The sequence below is a fragment of the Capricornis sumatraensis genome, chromosome 20 (genome assembly GCF_032405125.1).
Source record: "Capricornis sumatraensis isolate serow.1 chromosome 20, serow.2, whole genome shotgun sequence".
NCBI classification, from domain to species: domain Eukaryota; kingdom Metazoa; phylum Chordata; class Mammalia; order Artiodactyla; family Bovidae; genus Capricornis; species Capricornis sumatraensis.
The window spans coordinates 21240941-21259822 of record NC_091088.1 but is presented as its reverse complement, the minus strand read 5'-3'; the positions used below and the strand labels follow the sequence as shown (position 1 = coordinate 21259822).

Genomic DNA, 18882 nt, shown 5'->3' with positions numbered 1-18882 from the left:
TGGTGGGTTTGAATATAAAGTTAATCATATCACTTTCCTGCTTGAAACATTTTAAGGGTTAATTGTTGAAGCTGTGTGATGGTATTAGGTACCACCCCTGTACCGTAAAAGTAATTATGGTACCAAACCATAAAATAACGATGGTTTCAGGCCCTGAATTTAAATCATTATAACTAGGCTCAACACATCTTAATTAATCAAAATACCACCATCACATTTTTGCCAAGGAGAAATAAGTTTATTTCTGTAGCATAAAAATCTGTGTTTCGGGATTCGATGAACTCTTAGAAAGCATTTTCTGCCTCCTGCTGGTTGTGGAAGCATTTTCTGTGAAAAAACTTGTCGAGAAGCTTGAAGAAGTGAGTCAGTTGGTGAGAGGTCAGGTGACTAGGGCAAATGAGGCAAAACTTCATAGCCCAGTTCATTCAACTTTCAAAGCATTGGTTGTGCACCGTGTGGTCGGTTGTGGTCTTGGAGAAGAACTGGGCACTTTCTGTTGTCCAATACCAGTTGCTGTTATTGCATTTATCAGCGCATCGATTTGCTGAGCATACTTCTCAGATGTAATGGTTTCCCTGGGATTCAGGAAGCTGTAGAGGATCAGACAGGTAGCAGACCACCAAACCATGACCTTTTTTTTGGTACAAGTTTGACTTTGAGATGTGGTTTGGAGCTTCTTTTGGTCCAACCACTGAGCTGGTCATCAACAGTTGTCATATAGAATCTTCGTTTCGTCGCATGGAATGGTTTATTGTGGTTGCATAGAATATGAGAAGATGACTCTGGAAAAGGACTTTTTTTTTCCTTTGTGGTCGGCTCATGAGGCTCCCACTTATTGAGCTTTTTCACCTTTCCAATTAGCTTCAAATCCCAAACAACCATAGAATGGTCGACATTGAGTTCTTGGGCAACTTCTCATGTAGTTGTAAGAGGATCAGCTTTGATAATGGCTCTCAATTGGTTGTTATCAACTTCCAGTGACCAGCCACTATGCTCCTCACCTTCCAGACTCTCATCTCCTTTGCAAAACTTCTTGAGTCATGCTGCACTGTACATTCACTAGCAGTTCCTGGGCCAAATGTGTTGTTGATGCTGCAAGTTGTCTCTGCTGCTTTGTGATCCATTTTGAACTCAAGAAAACCGTTCAGATTTCCTTTTTGTCTAATATCATTTCCATAGTCTAAAATACATAAACAGCAAGTAATATTTCATGAGTAAAAAACATAAAGCGAGAAATGTACTTCAAAATGATGAATAACATAACCACATATCTTTAAGAATGTATTCTAATATCCAATGGCAAAGTTCAACAATGCAAAACCACAATTACTTTTGCACCAACCTTAATATATAGGAATCTGTGATCTTTTTCTTTCTACTTTTACGTATGTTTTTAAAACTCTAAAATGGAAGTTAAATTAAAAATAAAGTCTCAATCACTTCTCAATGCTATCATGAGAATAGACAAAATCACGGTGCCCTATGAGGCCTAATGGGCTGACGGCCCTTGCTTTTTTACAGTCTGGACAGTAGCTGTCCTGGCCTTTCCCCTTACATGTACTGTGTTCCTTTTGGCCTCAGGGCCTCTGCACATGTTGGGCCCTCTGCCAGGAATGCCTTCTCTCATAATCTGTACTCCCAACAGTTACCCAGCCTCTCTATTTCTCAGTCTTTCCTCATATATAAAACAAGAATGATATTTGTATTTACAGCACAGGATTTTCTCATAGGAGTGTTATTAGGATAAAAGTGCCTGGCACAAAGAAGACACTCAAAAAACAAAACAAAACAAAAAACCACCAGCTAGTAATAATGTAAAAATGATGCTACTTCCTCCGGGATTTGAGTAACACTGACGATCCAGGAAGCCTGGTCATGTTTATTCTGAGTTCCCTCAGTGTCTGCACCTCAAGATCCTAGGCCTACTAGTTGCTGTCTGCCTTCCACTCATTATGGTGAGAATCAAGTTAACTTTAAAAGAGACACAGATGTGTAGAGCGGACTTTTGGACTCTGAGGGAGAGGGTGGGATGATTTGGGAGAATGGCATTGAAACATGTATACTATCATGTAAGAAATGAATCGCCAGTCTATGTTCGATGCAGGATGCAGGATGCAGGATGCTTGGGGCTGGTGCACAGGGATGATCTGGAGGGATGATGTGGGGTGGGAGGTGGGAGGGGGGTTCATGTTTGGGACCTCATGTACACCCGTGGCAGATTCATGTCAATGTATGCCAAAACCAATACAGTATTGTAAAGTAAAATAAAGTAAAAATAAAAAATTAAATAAATAAAAATAAAGATATCGAGGGCCTACATGCATGAGGCATGATTATAGCATGCTTGAGGGACCCAAAAGGAGTTATATCACTCGGTGAATCAGAAGCCCTGAGGTTCTGCCAGCCTGCTTAACTGGTTCCTTCTAGCTGCTGTTGGCCTTTGAGTGGGCAGCCACACTCCCAATCAAGTTCAACCTGAGGTTATCAGAATTAACCAGATGTCAAACACTTCCTGTCTGATTCATCCAGCTTCTTGACCTTCTACGTGGCTCTCTGATTATGGTTAAATTGAGTATCATCACATCCGCAGGAATCCCAAAGGGCATGAGGAGGGAGTAGCCCATGGTGCCTACAGTAGACTGTTTGCATCCATACAGAATTCATGTGTTAACATCCTAACTCCCAATGTGAGAGTATTTGGGAGATGGTTAGGTCATAAGAATGGAGACCTCATGAATGAGATTGAAGTGAAGTGAAGTGAAATTCACTCAGTTGTGTCCGACTCTTTGTGATCCCATGGAATATACAGTCCATGAAATTCTCCAGGCAAGAATACTGGAGTGGGTAGCCTTTCCTTTCTCCAGGGGATCTTTCCAACCCAGGGATTGAGCCCAGGTCTCCCGCATTGTGGGCAGATTCTTTACCAGCTGAGCCACAAGAGAAGCCCAAGAATACTGTAGTGGTTAGCCTATCCCTTCTCCAGAAGATCTTCCCGACCCAGGCATCGAACCGGGGTCTCCTGCATTGCAGGCAGATTCCTCACCAACTGAGCTATGAGGGAAGCCCTGAATGAGATTGATACCCTTATTAAAAAGACCCCAGAGAACTCCCTTGTCCATTTGGCCATGTGCAGTTACAGGGCAGCTGTCTATGAACCAAAGAAGCAAATCCTCACCAGACACCAAATTTACTTTAATCTTGAGCTTCTCAGCCTTCAAAAAGGTGTGAAATAAGTGTTTATTGTTTAAGCCAGCTAGTGTATTGTTATAGAGCCTGAATGGACTGAGACAATTACCAAGTGCCTAATAATGTCTAGTTTCTGTGTAAACTTTTTGAGATACCTTACTGATCATCCCAAAGTTACTATTCTTAGGGGTTCTAAGGTTCAGAAGAGTCTGGAAACATGCTCAAGATCACACTAGCAAGATTCAAAACCAGATCTATCTGTCCCTAAGCCTAAATTCTTTCTCCAGGGTTCAGCAGTTCTCAAACTCAATATTCCTGGGCTCCCTCCAGCCACTGCTAATCAGTAAATTAGGAATTTGTATTTTTAAAGTCCCCTGGGTGACTCTGAAGATCATCTAAGTTTGAGCACCATTTATGGGGGGCCACTGTATTCCCCCAAATCCAAACAAAATGGCCCCATGAGGCTGTCTGTGAGCTGGGCCCACGTTCACCATTCACCTTAAACAATTAGTTAGCCATTGTATCTTACATCATGCCTGTCTTATCTCAAATCAAGTCTTTTGACATCTAAACAGAAAAAGTCCTTTATTTATTGACCAAATCTCTGTCGTAAGACAGCATTTGTTCTGGGACTTCACACACTGCACACCCCTCTGGCGCTGTGCCCTCTCTCATACTGTAGCCACCGAGAAAGAGAAATTGGGCATCTTTCATCTCATCTGTACAGAAAGATACATAATACATGCCTCAGCCCAGCACACGTGGCTTGATAGGAAGAGATGTCCACCTTGTCATCCTCCAAGATTAGTTCCTGGAGTTTTATAGGCTCCTTTCTGGCAGGGAAGTTAGAGCAAGAGCTGCTTTAAAGATACAGTTTTATGCCCTCAAAGGCTTTAATAGACTGGAATCATGTAGGAGCTTTCTAAAACAGAACCATGTCTGCAGTCAGAGCTGCGAGTCTGAACCAATTCAGGAGAGAAGTTGCTGCCTATGAATAGGGACTTGCTGAGCTTATAAATGGATTTTTTAAATGAACTTCTTATCCCACCTCTGATTTCAGCACTGGAGAGTGCTAGATTATGCTTCTAATGCCTTTCCCAATTCAAAAATTACGTTTACAATAAGAACCACTTTTAATAAGTCAAGGAATTTATCTAAAGAATGACTTATTTCATGCAGACTGTATTCCTCTCTATTCAAAAACACTATAACCCTCTTGTTCCACTACCATCTACAGAAAGCCTCAAGGAGCAATCACTAACTTAATAGCTAAACTAAATGTTTCAATTTTCTATATTAAAAATAATAATGTTGCTAAACTTAAACTTTAAAAATGAATTATTGGCTCTCTTGATGAGTCTCTTTCCTTCAGAGTTGGCCAGAAAATATGTTTAAAATGGCCCACAGAGTTAAAAAAAAAAAAAACTCACTAGGAAAGGCAGACACATGATTCTGACAGTATAAATGATGATAAAACTTTTTAATGAAGAGCAAAACTTAGTCAATTAACTCCTGTCTATTCTATGTCAGGAAATGTGTTTGATCTTTTCCCAGTGATTTGTGTTGCTTCTTACTAAACTAATTCGGTTTGCCTGATCAAGACTGTATGTAAACCAACTTCATAAGTGCAAGTTAATTTAGTTCCTGCATGTATGGGGTTGTCCCTGGTGGGTCAATGGTAAAGAATCTGCCTGCCAATACAGGAGATACAGTAAGACCCCCTGGAGAAAGAAATGGTACTGGGAATACTCCAGTATTCTTGCTTGGGAAATCTCAAGGAGCATGGTGGGCTACAGCTACAGTCCATGGGGTCACAAAAGAGTCAGACATGACTTAGCAACTAAACAGGTACAAATGCGTGTATGGCGGAGACGATAATGTATGGAGTATGGTTGGCCTTGCTTGTCTGGACATTCTATCACTTGGACTTGGGGACCAACGACATGCTAAGTACTAGCCCCAGGTTTTGCCCACTGTGACCTTTTTGCTGTGGTCACTAGACTGCCACTATATGAACAGAAACCAAAGGCACATTGAGGAAGGGACATGACTGAGCTAGGGATGGGGAGAGGAGAGGGGTTTCACCGAGAGGGGACTTTGCAGCCACACCTTGAAGGATGACTAGAGAAACTGGCTGATCACGTCTCAGAGACTGAATAGCCAGCTGACTGCTGCACAGCCAGTGCAACCATTTCATGCTGCAGAGCCAGTGCAGCTGAATCCTCTCTCCTTGCAAACGTCCTCTCCTCTGCAGGAAAATGTTACTGGCAGGAGATTTCTGCTGGCACACATCCTCAACTTTCCAATTCTCAGTCTCCATGATTTCCTTTGCTCACCAGTGGACTGGCTCAGGCAGCACATCTGTGACTGTGGTGACAGGGAGCACGTCCCTCCTGTTCTCCTTGTGATTGTCCATTAGCACAGTCAGCCCACAGGCAGGGCAGGACCATGCAGGCAGCTCTCTTGTCAGCTTGGCTGTGTCCCCCTGACCAGTACTCATTTTCAGCTACTCTAATCTTTCTTAAATCTACCTACAGCCAGTGTCTTGTGCAGACTAGGGAGAAATGACATCCAGTGGGCCACCAAGGTCTTAGGACTCTGGGCTGAGTCTTTGTCCAGGCATCTGAAAAGTGGTGATCTCTTTAGTCAAGGCTCCAAAACCATTTCCAAATGGTACTCCATGTGTGTGATAGGCTCCATTTTAAGAACACTCAATTTATGAAAACCTGAATTGACAAAACAAATACCTCAAAGGCACATATGTTTGACTCCACATTCAGGCTGCTTCTTCAATCTGAGATTCTTATATTTCATCAAGTCTGACTATTCTTTTTCTGTAGGGTCTTTTCTCTTGTTGTTAGCTATCTCAGATTCTCAGGGGTACTGACTTTTTTGTGATTGTGTCTGCTCATATTCTCTAATGGTCTATGAATTTCACATGTGAGCCCGTCTTTCCTGGGGAGGTTACGTGTGTGTGTGCGCGCACTCGCACATACGTGCATGCATGCTTTATACCCTTGCGTGCGTGCTCAGTTGCGTCTGACTCTTTGCAAATGTGTATGTATATGCCTTCACACATGTTCTATGGACTATGGTATGTGAAAATAGCCACACAGAGCAAGTCTAAGTTCTTCTTTGCTGGACACCCAAGTATTTCACCTGTCTGTGGTTAGTTTCTCTCAATTTATTGGCTCTACATTGCTAAAACAAGCAGGAAGAGTAAATTTGGGTTCCACATCCTTGCATGGAGAAGGCTCGGGGTTTCAATTTCTCAAAAAGGTCCTTTTTTTCCATCCAGAGTCTTGACAAGATAAACCCCCATGCTAGGGGTATGTGTGTAATGGTTTAGGTTCCCGAATCACAGAGATGCTGCCATTTCAGAACCCAAGTTTACACAGGTGTCGATTCCAGGTCCCCACGCCTTGTGGCTGAAGGCCATGTGCCCTGTCTGACTGTGGCCAATGAACAGTTTCAGTCAGTGTCAAGGTCCACTGGCCCTGGGCCATCATGGTGCTGACTTTCACGAGCAGCAGTCTAGTGTGAACTCCTCTTCATTGCTGGCACCCAGGGAAGTCTGCTTATTTTGTGCTTGCCCTTGAATCTGAACTTTTCAAAAAATATTTTACCCTACTATTTAAAGTGGGCTTCCCTTGTAGCTCAGCTAGGAAAGAATTCGCTTGCAATGCAGGAGACCTGGGTTCAGTCCCTGGGTTGGGAAGATCCCCTGGAGAAGGGAAAGGCTACCCACTCCACTATTCTGGCCCAGAGAATTCCATGGACTGTATAGTCCATGGGGTCACAAAGAGTCAGACACAAGTTAAAGCAAGAGGGGGGACTCCACATTAGTTCATCGTACTAGATACTGAAGTCCAAACTAGAATTAATATGTTAAAGGTAAGATAGTTCAACAAACAACTACAGGGGGCCAGACAGCTTCACCTATGAATTCTGCCAAACACTGAAAGAAGAATCAATACCAATCCTTCTCAAATTCTTCCAAAAAATAGAAGAGGAGGGAGTACTTCCAAACTCATTTCTTAAGGCCACCATTACTCTGATCTCAAAACCAGTATATCACAAGAAAAAAATTAAAGACCAATATCCTTCATGAACATAGATCCAAAAATCTTTAGCAAAATATTATCAAACTGAATTCAACAATACATTAAAAGGATCGTATGACAGAAGCAGAGGATATTAAGAAGAGGTGGCAAGAATACACAGAAGAACTGTACAAAAACTATCCTCCCAACCCAGATAATCATGATGGTGTGATCATTCACACTTATCTAGAGTCAGACATCCTGGAATGTGAAGTCAAGTGGGCTTTAGGAAGCATCACTACGAACAGCGCTAGTGAAGGTGATGGAATTCCAGTTGAGCTGTTTCAAATCCTAAAACATGATGTTGTGAAAGAGTTGCACTCAATATGTCAGCAAATTTGGAAAACTCAGCAGTGGCCACAAGGACTGGAAAAGGTCAGTTTTCATTCCAATTCCAAAGAAAGGCAATGTCAAAGAATGCTCAAACTACCGCACAATTGCACTCATCTCACATGCTAGTAAAGTAATGCTCAAAATTCGCCAAGCCAGGCTTCAGCAATATGTGAACTGTGAACTTCCAAATGTTCAAGCTGGTTTTAGAAAAGGCAGAGGAACCAGAGATCAAATTGCCGACATCTGCTGGATCATGGAAAAAGCAAGAGAGTTCCAGAAAAACATCTTTTTCTGCTTTATGGACTATGCCAAAGCCTTTGACTGTGTGGATCACAATAAACTGTGCAAGATTCTGAGAGAGATGGGAATACCAGACCACCTGACCTGCCTCTTAAGAAATCTGTATGCAGATCAGGAAGCAACAGTTAGAACTGGACATGGAACAACAGACTGGTTCCTAACAGGAAAAGGAGTACATCAAGGCTGTATATTGTCACCCTGCTTGTTTAACTTCTATGCAGAGTACATCATGAGAAATGCTGGACTGGAAGAAACACAAGCTGGAATCCAGATTGCCAGGAGAAATATCAATAACCTCAGATATGCAGATGACACCACCCTTATGGCAGAAAGTGAAGAAGAACTCAAAAGCCTCTTGATGAAGTAAAAGAGGAGAGTGAAAAAGTTGGCTTAAAGCTCAGCATTCAGAAAATGAAGATCATGGCATCCAGTCCCATCACTTCATGGGAAATAGATTTGGAAACAGTGGAAACAGTGTCAGACTTTATTTTGGGGGGCTCCAAAATCACTGCAGATAGTGATTGCAGCCATGAAATTAAAAGACTCTTACTCCTTGGAAGAAAAGTTATGACCAACCTAGATAGCATATTCAAAAGCAGAGACATTACTTTGCCAACTAAGGTCCATCTAGTCAAGGCTATGGTTTTTCCAGTAGTCATGTATGAATGTGAGAGTTGGACTGTGACGAAGGCTGAGTGCTGAAGAATTGATGCTTTTGAACTGTAGTGTTGGAGAAGACTCTTGAGAGTCCCTTGGACTGCAAGGAGATCCAACCAGTCCATTCTGAAGGAGATCAACCCTGGGATTTCTTTGGAAGGAATGATGCTAAAGCTGAAGCTCCAGTACTTTGGACACCTCATGTGAAGAGTTGACTCATTGGAAAAGACTCTGACGCTGGGAGGGATTGGGGGCAGGAGAAGAAGGGGACGACAGAGGATGAGATGGCTGGATGGCATCACCGACTCGATGGACGCGAGTCTGAGTGAACTCCGGGAGTTGGTGATGGACAGGGAGGCCAGGCGTGCTGTGATTCATGGGGTCGCAAAGAGTCGGACACAACTGAGCAACTGAACTGAACTGAACTGAAAATCACTGCAGATGGTGATTGCAGCCATGAAATTAAAAGACGCTTACTCCTTGGAAGAAAAGTTATGACCAACCTAGACAACATATTAAAAAGCAGAGACATTGCTTCGTCCACAAAGGTCCATCTAGTCAAGGCTATGGTTTTTTCAGTAGTCATGTATGGATGTGAGAGTTTGACTATAAAGAAAGCTGGGCACCAAAGAATTGATGCTTTTGAACTGCGGTGTTGGAGAAGACTTTTGAGAGTCCCTTGGACTGCAAGAAGATCCAACAAGTCCATCCTAAAGAAGATCAGTCCTGGGTGTTCACTGGAAGGACTGATGTTGAAGCTGAAACTCCAATACTTTGGCCACCTGATGCAGAGAGCTGACTCATTTGAAAAGACCCTGATGCTGGGAAAGATTGAAGGCAGGAGGAGAAGAGGACGACAGAGGATAAGATGGTTGGACGGCATCACCGACTCAATGGACATGGTTTTGGGTGGACTCCGGGAGTTGGTGATGGACAGGGAGGCCTGGCGTGCTGTGATTCATGGGGTCGCAAAGAGTCAGACACAACTGAGCGACTGAACTGAACTGATATCATAATCACACGAGATTTGTTTGTGAAATGCAAGGATTATTTAACATTTGAAAATCATTGTTATACACCACATTATGAAAATGAAGGATGAAAATTATACAATCATCTCAATAGATACAGGAAAAGCTTTTGACAAAATTCAGCATTCATTTATGATAAAATCTCTGAACAAGTAGGTATAGCGAAAATATACCTCCATATGATAAAAGCTATGTGAAAGACAAGCCTATAGTTAACATCAAACTCAGTGGTGAAAAGCTGAAAGTATTTCCTCTAAGATAAAGAGTAAAACAAGGGTGTCCACTATTGCCACTTTTATTCAACAAAGTTTTTTGGGGGAGGAACAAATTATTGGAAGCTCTTGCCATAGCAATCGGAAAAGAAAAAGAAATAGAAGATCTCCAAATTGTAATGGAAGAAGTAAAACTGTCACTATTTGCAGATGATATGATACTATATGAGGGCTTCCCCGGTGGCTCAGTAGTAAAGAATCCACTGCAATGCAGGAGTCTCAGGAGACGGGTTCGATCCCTGGCTTGGGAAGATCCCCTGGAGGGGGGCACTCCAGTATTCTTCCCTGGAGAATCCCATGGACAGAGGAACCTGGAGGGCTACAGTCAATAGGGATGAAAAGAGCCAGAACCTACTGAAGTGTCTTGGCATGCACAATGCATGGTACTCTACATAGAAAATCCTAAACATGTCACAAAAAAACTACTAGTGCTCATCAATAAAGCCAGAAAAGTTGTAGAATACTAAATTAATATACAGAAATCTGCTGCATTTCTAAACATTAATGACAAACTATTTGAAGAAAAATTAAGGAAACAATCCCATTTACAAGGTATCAAAAAGAATAAAATACCTAGGAATAAATCTACCTGAGGAGGTAAAAGACCTGTACTGAGAAAACATTAAGACACTGATGAAATAAATTGAAGATGACATGAACAGATGGAAAGGTATACTGTATTCATTAATTGGATTAGTTAATATTTTTAAATGACTAGATTCAATGTAACTTCTAATAAAATATCAATGGTATTTTTCACGAAAACCCAAACAACCCAATCAGAAAACGGGCAGTAGATCTGAATAGATATTTTTTCCAAAGAAGATATACAGATGGCTGACAGACACATGAAGAATTGCCCAACATCAGTAATTATTAAAGGAATGCAAGTTGAAATAACAATGAGGTATTACTTCACTCGTCAGAATGACTATCATCAAAAAGTCTACAAATAACAAATATTGGTGAGGATGTGGAAAAAAAGAGAACCCTGGTTCACTATTGGTGGGAATGTAAGTTGGTGCCACATTATGGAAAACAGTATACAGCTTCCTCAAAAAACTAAAAATAGAAATACAAGATGATCCAGCAATTCCAATCCTGGGTATATATCAAAAAAAACCCCACTAATTAGAAAAGATATATGCACCTCAACGTTCATACATATATACACACAATGGAATATAACTCAGCCACAAAAAGGAATGAAATCTTGGGACTTCCCTGGTGGTCTAATGGTTAACAATCAGACTTGCAATGCAGGGGATGCAGGTTCAAACCCTGGTTGGGGAACTAAGATCCACCATCCCACATGCCATGCAAGAAGGCCAGAAAAAACAAACAGTGTATGGCCCTGGAAGAGATTATGCTCAGTCGAGAAGGAGAGACAAATGCTGTATATTTTCATATATTTTTAACATATGAAAAATTAAAATATAAATATAGTAGAACAGAAACAGACTCTTAGAATAAATTAGTGGTTACCAGTGGTGAGCGGAGAAGGCAATGGCACCCCACTCCAGTACTCTTGCCTGGAAAATCCCATGGATGGAGGAGCCTGGTGGGCTGCAGTCCATGGAGTTGCTAAGAGTCGGACACGACTGAGCGACTTCACTTTCATGCATTGGAGAAGGAAATGGCAGCCCACTCCAGTGTTCTTGCCTGGAGAATCCCAGGGATGGGGGAGCCTGGTGGGCTACCGTCTATGGGGTCGCACAGAGTCGGACACGACTGAAGCGACTTAGCAGCAGCAGCAGCAGCAGTGGTGAGAGGGTTCTGATGAGAGACAACACAAAGAAAAAGGATCTTAAGGAACAAACTACTAGGTATGAAATAAATAAGATACAGAATGTAATGTACAGCACAGGGAATATGACCAATATATTCTAATAACATTAAATGGAGTACAATCTATAATAATATTGAGTCATTATGTTGTATATTTGAAACTAATGCAACATTATAAATCAACTACATTTTGTAGTTGTACCAAGTTAGATCTTAGGGTTGTGATAGATTTACCATGGCAATGTAGGATATTAAGACTAGGAGAAACGAGGTGAAGGGTTTGTGGGAACTCTCTGTAGTATCTCTGTAACTGTTCTGTAAATCTAAAACTCTTCTTAAATAGTTTATGAAGCCCATCTTCCCCTCTGAAAAGGATGGCCAAGATATGCTTTCTTCTGGATCTCTGCTTAGTTAGAGACTAGGTAGAGTCTGCTCCTTTTTGGATGTATGGGTAGATCAATCCTGAGTATCCTTATTTCTCAAAATTTTTGCCCTTTAAGTCATTTTTCAGTTCAGTTCAGTTCAGTCACTCAGCAGTGTCTGACTCTTTGCAACCCTATGGACTGCAGCATGCCAGGCTTGTCTGTCCATCACCAACTCTTGGAGCTTACTCAAACTCATGTCCACGAGTTGCCATCATGGACATGTGATACACATGTGATGCCATCCAACCATTTCATCCTCTGTCATCCCCTTCTCCTCTCACCTTCAATCTTTCCCAGTATCAGGGTCTTTTCAAATGAGTCTTCTCTTCCCATCAGGTGGCCAAAGTATTGGAGCTTCAGGTTCAGCATCAGTCTTTCCAATGAACATTCAGGACTGATTTCTTTAGGACTGACTGGTTTGAACTCCTTGCAGTCCAAGGGACTCTCAGTAGTCTTCTCCAACACCACAGCTCAAAAGCATCTATTCCTTGATACTTACCTTTCTTTATAGTCCAACTCTCCCATCCATACATGACTACGGGAAAAAACATAGCTTTGACTAGATGGACCTTTGTTGGAAAAGTAATGTCTCTGCTTTTTGATATGCTGTCTAGGATTGCCATAGCTTTTCGTCCAAGGAGCAAGTGTCTTCTAATTTCACAGCTGCAGTCACCTACTGCAGTGACTTTGAAGCCCCCAAAATAAAGTCTCTCACTGTTTCCATTGTTTCCCCATCTATTTGCCAAGAAGTGACTGAATGGGATGCCATGATCTCAGCTTTTTGAAAGTTGGCTTTTAAGCCAGCTTTTTCACTCTCCTCTTTCTCTTTCATCAAGAGGCTCTTTACTTCTTCTTCCCTTTCTGCCATAAGAGTGGTGTCATCTGTGTATCTGCAGTAACTGATATTTCTCCCGGCAATCTTGATTCCAGCTCGTGCTTCATCCATCCTGGCATTTAACATGATGTACCCTACATATAAGTCAAATAAGCGGGATAACAATATACAGCCTTGACACACTCCTTTCCCAATTTGGAACCAGTCTTTTTTTCCTTGTCCAGTTCTAACTGTTGCTTCTTGACCTGCATACAGATTTCTCAGGAGGCAGGTAAGTGGTCTGGTATCCCCATCTCTTGAAGAATTTTCCACAGTTTGTTGTGATCCACACAGTCAAAGGATTTTGTGTAGTCAATAAAGAAGAAGTAGATGTTTTTCTGGAATTCTCTTGCTTTTTCGATGATCCAAAGGATGCTGGCAATTTGATCTGTGGTTCCTCTGCCTTTTCTAAATCCAGCTTGAACATTTAGAATTTCATGGTTCATGTATTATTGAAGCCTGGCTTGGAGAATTTTGAGCATTACTTTGCTAGTGTATGAGATGAGTGCAATTGAGTGGTAGTTGGAACATTCTTTGGTATTGCCTTTCTTCGGGATTGGAAGACATTTTCCAGTCCTATGGCCACTACTGAGTTTTCCAAATTTGCTGGTATATTAAGTGCAGCACTTTCACAGCATCATCTTTTAGGATTTGAAATAGCTCAAGAGGAATTCCATCCCTTCCACTAGTTTTGTTGGTAGTGATGCTTCCTAAGGCCCACTTGACTTTACACTCCAGGCTGTCTGGCTCTAGGTGGGTGATTACACCATCATGGTTATCTGGGTCATGAAGATGTTTTCATTTAGTTCTGTGTATTCTTGCCACCTCTTCTTAATATCTTCTGCTTCTGTTAGGTCCATACATTTCTGTCCTTTATTGTGCCAATTTTGCATCAAATGTTCCCTTGGTATCTCTAATTTTCTTGAAGAGATCTCTCACCTTTCCCATTCTATTGCTTTCCTCTATTTCTTTGCATTGATCACTGAGGAAGGCTTCCTTATCACTCCTTGCTATTCTTTGGAACTCTGCATTCAAATGGGTATGTCTTTCCTTTTCTCCTTTGCCTTTTGCTTCTCTTCTTTTCTCTGCTATTTGTAAAGGCTCCTCACACAACCATTTTGCCTTTTTGCGTTTCTTTTTCTTGGGGATGGTCTTGATCACTGTGTCCTGTACAATGTCATGAACCTCTGTCCATAGTTCCTCATGCACTCTGTCTATCAGATCTAATCCCTTGAATCTATTTGCGACTTCCACTGTATATTCGTAAGAGATTTGATTTAGGTCATACCTGAATGGTCTAGAGGTTTTCCCTACTTTCTTCAATTTAAGTCTGAATTTGGCAATAAGGAGTTCATGATCTGAGCCACAGTCAGCTCCTGGTCTTGTTTTTGCTGACCATATAGAGCTTCTCCACCTTTGACTGCAAAGAATATCATCAATCTGATTTCGGTGTTAACCATCTGGTGATGTCCATGTTAGTCTTCTTTTGTGTTGTTGGAAGAGGGTGTTTGCTATGACCAGTGTGTTCTCTTGGCAAAACTGTTAGCCTTTGTCCTGCTTCATTCCATATTCCAAGGCCCAATTTGTCTGTTACTCCAGGTATTGCTTGACTTCCTACTTTTGCATTCCACTCCCCTATGATGAAAAGGACACCTTTTTTGGGTGTTAGTTCTAGAAGGTCTTGTAAGTCTTCATAGAACTGTTCAACTTCAGCTTCTTCAGCCTTTTTGGTCGGGCCACAGACTTGGATTACTGTGATACTGAATGGTTTCCCTTGAAAACTGGCAGAGATCATTCTGTTGTTTTTGAGATTGCATCCAATTATCTTTTCTTAATTTTCATATTTCTAGTTGTTGGTCTTTACTGCTTAGAGAAGTCCCTTTAGTATTTCTTGTAAAACCAACTTAGTGGTGCTGAAATCTTTCAGCTTTTTCTTTCTGTAAAACTGTTTATCTCTCCTTCAAATCTGAATGACAGCTTTTCTGGGTAGAGTATTCTCAGTTTTAGGCTTTCTCCTTTCATTACTTTGAACATATCATGCCACTTCCTTCTGTTCTAAAAATTTCTATGGAGAAGTCAACAGAGTATTTGGGAGTTCTCTTTTAAATAACTAGTTGCTTTTCTCTCCTGCTTTAAAGATTCATTATCTTTAATTTTTTCCACTTTAATTTTAATATGTCTTGGTGTTGACCTCTTTGTGTTCATTTTGTTTGGGGCTGTCTGTACTTCCTGGATATAGATGTCTGTTTACTTTCCCAGACAGGAAGTTTTCAGCTGTAATTTCTTCAACTAAGTTCTCTGCCCCTTTCTTTCTATTTTCTTCTTCTGGGACCCTTATAATGTGAATGTTAGTATTTTGACATTGTCTCAGAGGTCTCATAAACTATCTTCATATTTTTTAATTCTTTTTTTTCTGTTCAGCTTGGGTAGTTTCCACTACTCTTTCAGTTAGCTCATCTGTTCCTCTGTATTACCTAGTCCTTCTAGTGCATTTTTATTTCAGCTATTGTTCTCTTTATCTCCGTTTAGTTCTTCTTTAAGTTTTCTAAGTCTTTAACTTCTCACTGTGTTCATCTATGTGTCTCTTAGTTCATTAATCATTTTTATGATCACTACCTTGAACTCTTTATAAGGTAGGTTTTTTAATCTCCACTTCATTTGGTTCTTCCAAAATTTTGTCTTGTTCCTTCATTTCAAAAATATTCCTCTGTTGCCTCATCTGACCTGGTTCTCTATGCTTACTTCTATGAATTAGGTAGTTCAGTTCCATTTCCTGACCTTGGAGAAGTAGCCTTAGTAGCAGACATCCTATAGGGCCCTAGAGCACTCTTCCCTCTAGCCAGCAGAGCTATATGCTCTAGGAGGGCCATCTATGTGGGCTGTGTGGGCCCTTCTTCTGTTATAATGGGGCTGCCTGGTGTAAGTGTCCTGGTAGACAGGACTGGCCACTGACCTGGTTGGCTGCCAGGCCCTGCCTTTTGTGATGGCTTCTGGCCCATGAGTGGGAAAAACCAGGTTCCACCACAGCTGACTACATAACTCAGTGTCGTGGGCCTGATTCTGGCCTACTGGTGTGTGGGGCCAGGTTTCAAGCTAGATGACTAAGCAACCCGTGAGGTCCCAGGGCTGGTGCCAGTTCACTGATAGGCAGGGCTGTGTCCTGGAGCAACTGGCTGTAGGGGGCCAAGGGAATCTTGGTACTAGTGCCATCCCATTAGTGGGCAGGGACAGGTGTCAGGGTGGCTGACTGTGGCACCTGGGGTCCAGGGATGGTACTAACTCACTAGTGCGGGGTGGGGATGTGGGGCTCGGTCTTGGGGTAACTACTTGTGGGGTCCACTTGTGAATGAGGTTGGGTCCCAGGACTGCTGCTGGTCCATTGGTAGAAGGACTGGGTCCTGGGCTCATGAAGACCCACTGGAAGTTATGTAAGCCCCTGGAGATAATAGGCTAGAGGGAAGACTCCAAATTGCACTTGTTAGCACAGTGCTGTCATGGCAAAACAAATCCCCCCAAATGGTTGCTGCCAGCATCTGTGTCCCCAGCATGAATCCCAGTAACCTCCTATCTTTGCAGGAGCCTCTCCAAGATGAGCAAGGAGGTCTGGCCTGGGCCTCTTCCAAATCACTGCATCTGCCAGCACTCAGGGTAGGAGCTTTGGGGCATGTCCTTTCAGAGCAGTGTGTTCCCTACAGCCCTCCTGCTCTCCCACCACTCCCACTGGCCCACAGTGTCAGAAGTCCTGGGGGCTTGTCTTCCTGGCTCAAGACCCCTGGGCAGGGGAGCCCAGTATGCAACTTGGACTCCTTACTCCGTGGGGACAGCCTTCGCATTGGTGATTATCTCATTTGTGGGTCACCTACCTGGGGGCTTACATCTTGACTAGGCTGCATTTCTGTTCCTCCTACCCGTCTCACATTTCCTTCTTCGTATTTTTAGTTTGGAAAACCTTTTCTTCTAGTCTTCAGGTAGTTCTCATAGAGGGGGGTCTCCACAAATAGTGTAATTGTGGTGTGCCTGTGGGAGGAGGTGAGTACAGGCCTTTCTACTCTGCCATCCTGGTGATGCCTCTGTCACGTCCTTTTCTAAAAGGTATTTTCCCCCATGTCCAAATTCTTTCAGTGAACATTTTTTGCTCTATTCTTATTCTCTGAAGAAAGGTGTCAAAATTGCCACTGTTTGGAGGGAGTTTTAATTTTTCACTCTCTTTCCTGGATTAAAAATATGTTCTCTAATGTCTGTATTGATTTGGCAAAAATCAGCCAAGATCTTCCTTATGGAGTCTTATAGTTTAATTTTAATAACAGAAATATTATAAACCAGAATGTTGAGAATAGAAGTTTCAACCAGGTGACCCATAGGCTAAATCTGGCATGAAGGTTTGTTTTGGTAGGAACCATGTAATTAAAAAAAAATTAATTTCTCATGAAAATTTGGAATTTCACATTGTCTTGAAATAGTAGTTCTGTCAACATAAGACTCACATTTTTCTTCTTCTTTTTTTTTTTTTGGCCATGTGATATGTGCAATCTTAGTTGCCCAACCAGGGATTGAACTCATGTCCCCTACAGTGGAAGTGTGGCATCTTAACCATTGGACCACCAAGGAAGTCCCAGGACTCATTTCTATCTGGTTACAGCTAGCTGGACCTGAAAAAGGGCTTCTTCATTTTGTTGATATATAAGTCCTTCCCATTCCAGAATTCTTGCCTGGAGAATTCCATGGACAGAGGAGCCTGGTGGGCTATAGTCCATGGGGTCACAAAGAGTCAGACACGACTGAGTGACTAACTTTCACTTTCACTTTTCAAGTCCTTCAGAATGTTACAATCCTCTTCTATCCAAATTGTAGGACCCTCCTTGGAAGAAAAGCTGTGACTAAACTAGACAACATATTAAAAAGCAGAGACATTACTTTGCCAACAATGATCAGTCTAGCCAAAGCTGTGGTTTTTCTAGTAGTCATGTATGGATGTGAGACTTGTACTATAAAGAAATCTTGGCACTGAAGAATTGATGCTTTTGTACTGTAGTGTTGGAGAAGACTCTTGAAAGTCCCTTGGACTGCATGGAGATCCAACCAGTCCATCCTAAAGAAAATCAGTCCAGATATTCATTGGAAGGACTGATGCCGAAGCTGAAACTCCAATACTTTGGCCACCTGATGTAAAGAACTGACTCACTGGAAAAGACCCTGATGCTGGGAAAGATTGAAGGCAGGAGGAGAAGGGGACAACAGAGGATGAGATGGTTGGATGGCATCACTGACTTGATGGACATGAGTTTGAGCAAACTTCGGGAGTTGGTGATGGACAGGGAGGCCTGGCGTGCTGCAGTCCATGGGGTCGCAAAGAGTCGGACACGACTGAACGACTGAACTGAACAGTTTACCCCATTTGTGCCTCTCTGCAGCTGATTAAATTACCAAGTCCTGACCTAGAATACCAAATGCCTTCTTGTCTAAATGATTTTCTTTGAAGTATCATAAAGAGTAAGAGAAAATAGTTAAACATATGAAGCAAAATGAACCCTGTGCAAACCCTATACAATCAGGTTAAAATAATCAGTTTATACATTTTTAGAATAAAGTAATAAAGAAATTAGCAACTTATTATAAATGTACTAATTTAGGGATTTGATTTAGGTCATAACTGAATGGTCTAGCGGTTTTCCCTATTTTCTTCAATTTGAGTCTGAATTTGGTAATAAGGAGTTCATGATCTGAGCCACAGTCAGCTCCTGGTCTTGTTTTTGTTGACTGTATAGAGCTTCTCCATCTTTGGCTGCAAAGAATATAATCAATCTAATTTCGGTGTTGACCATCTGGTGATGTCCATGTGTAGAGTCTTCTCTTGTGTTGTTGGATATACAGTGGAAGTGAGAAATAGATTTAAGGGTCTAGATCTGATTGATA

At 41.8% G+C, this 18882-nt stretch overlaps 1 long non-coding RNA gene across 1 annotated transcript in view; it reads right to left on the bottom strand.

Moving 5' to 3' along the window:
* Nucleotides 1-258: 258 nt before the first annotated feature.
* The window catches only part of LOC138095791 (uncharacterized), a 37583-nt gene continuing 18959 nt past the window's right edge, over nt 259-18882 (bottom strand). The window contains exons 2-3 of the long non-coding RNA XR_011146416.1: nt 11368-11658; nt 259-1180 (exon numbers count right to left, since the gene is read on the bottom strand). This is a non-coding gene — a long non-coding RNA (uncharacterized lncRNA). The remainder of the gene's footprint in view (nt 1181-11367; nt 11659-18882) is intronic.